Below are 2,558 nucleotides of genomic sequence, written 5' to 3' on the forward strand. Positions count from 1 at the left end.
CCCTAGAGATATTATGGTAAGTTTGAAAGGCTCTGGAAATAAACTCAATCTTCAGAAGGTGAACTCATGAGTTTGCTGACCCCCTAAGGGCAGCTTTGCTCAATTCTGCTGCCATTGTGATTTCTGTATTGAGAGAGAGGTCACAGAGAAAACTCTCTTGAGAGGTCCTGTTGGAATAAACACACTGTAGCTTCCTCAGCCCAGCAAGGACCCAAAGGAGTCCAAGAGAGCAGAGGCAAACCCATGAGAGGTTGACAGAATTTCCTTGACCAGGAGAGTTCCTGCTCCAGTGAATCTGGGCATCACTGACTTCTGCAGTGGGAAATAGAGAACAACTAAAGGATGCTGAGAGACAGAGGGTGAGAAATAAGAATGTGAGGTAATATCAGGAAACTTTGCTCCTCTGAAATCTAGAGTAATCTGCCTATCTGCTTTTTCCTCCTTCCTCCTAACCCTCTTGCTGTCACTGGCTAGAAGGTCAAAGGTCAGCTTTGGCTAATAGATAAACTTAACCAGTTTGGAAAAGGGGTTCAGGATGAGAAAGATTGGTTGATTGATTTGATTTGATTTGATTTATTTTTGAGAGAGAGAGACACAGACAGCATGATCAGGGGAGGGTCAGAGAGAGAGAGAGAGAGAGAGAGAGAGAGAGACAGAGACAGAGACAGAATCTGAAGCAGGCTCCAGACTCCGAGCTAGTTCTCAACACAGAGCCCAATGCGGGGCTCAAACCCACGAATGGTGAGATCATGGCCGAAGTCAGACGATCAACTGACTGAGCCACCCAGGTGCTCCAGAAAATATTTTTTTTTAACTGGAAAGGGTAGAAGATATCTGGATATAGAAAGTGAACACCAGCATGCTGGCTTCCCATCTGATTATCCAACTGACCTGGGTACTAATTTCAACCTCCTTTAGCTTTTTTAGCTCCAAAAATTACATGGGCACAATATATGAGAGTTCAATCTAACATTTAAGTCTGGCTTTGTATTTTATGATCACCCTATTTGATCCATAGACCAGTATATGTCACTATACCATGGTTTGATTTTTTTAATGTATGTTTATTTATTTTGAGAGAGAGAGTGAGAGAGTGAGAGCAGGAGCAGAGGAGAGGCAAAGAGAGACAGAGATCAAGAACCCTAAACAGGCTCCATGCTTGATCACAGAGCTCAGTGTGGAGCTCAATCCCAAGATAGTGAGATTATGACCTGGGCCATAATCAAGAGGTAGACACTCAACCATCTGAGCCACCCAGATGCCCTATACCATCGTTTTTAAAGAAGCAGATTCCCAATAAGTAGATATGGGGAGTTTAGTAGAAAAGCTATACACACACACACACACACACACACACACACACACACGTCCCCCGCCTTGACACATCCCAGGCTTTGAGAATGATTCTGACTTCCAAAACTTCTTTCCATTTTGCTATGTACTCAGCCCAGATGAGACACAAAGGTCCCCAACCTTACTTGATCACTTTAAATCTTCATTCATGCTCCCCAGGCATCCCCTTCATAACTTCTTTTTGCTGATGTTTACTTTACAAACTGCACTTATATGTTCTATTTGCTCTTTAGAATATCTAAAATCGCTCAGTGCACAAGTAATAGAGGTCAAGTACAAACCCCTACCTTGTGCTTTCAAGTCCAGTGCAATTTCTGCCACACTCTCCACTTAATACATCCACAATGCCCCAGTCATCCAAGACCAAATTCCTCATTTTTGTTGCCAATCAATCACATATGTTAGAATTTTCAAATTCTGCAATCTATCTAACACAGACAAAAAATAGATATACCATTATAACAGTAAAGATGTTTTTAACATGGGGGTGAAAAACATTTAAGGAAACAAAATGTGTGTGATGTGTGTGTTAAAACAGAAAATGATCAAATTGGAAAAAATAGATCCTGTGCATGATTGTTTCAGATATATTTTATAGCTTTATAAAAAGATGAGAAGGTGCATAGGAGTTAATAGTTAAATCTTGAGATTCATAATAAATCCTCAATTTGAAACCTATATTTGGTCATTTATTTGACAGGTGAGTTTAGCAAATTATTTTAACTCTATGTATGCTACCTTATTAGAAAAAGGAAATAGGAATAATAATAGCTTATGCCAGGGCACCTGGGTGACTCAGTTGGTTAAGTGTCCAACTCTTGATTTTGGCTCAGATCATGATCCCAGGGTCCTGGGATCAACCCTGTGCTGATCACGGAGCCTGCTTGAGATTCTTTCCCCCTCTGCTTCTGCCGCACCCCCACTTTCATGATCTATCTTTATCTTTCTCTCTCTCTCTCTCATATAAAAATAAATAGCTTATGCCTGACAAGTTTGGAGTGAGGATTAAACAAAATTCTACCTGCATAAGTGTTTAATTACTGATTCACTCTCATATTATTCAAAATATGGACAAATACACCATCTCAGAAAGCTTTGTAAATTCATATTAAGGTTAATCTGATCATTAGAGCATTAATTTGTGGGAGTTAGGGTTACTTTAGTATTCAGATTCCTTACTTCCGAGAACATGTACAAATACCTAG

This window comes from Suricata suricatta, chromosome 13 (genome assembly GCF_006229205.1).
Source record: "Suricata suricatta isolate VVHF042 chromosome 13, meerkat_22Aug2017_6uvM2_HiC, whole genome shotgun sequence".
Taxonomy (NCBI): domain Eukaryota; kingdom Metazoa; phylum Chordata; class Mammalia; order Carnivora; family Herpestidae; genus Suricata; species Suricata suricatta.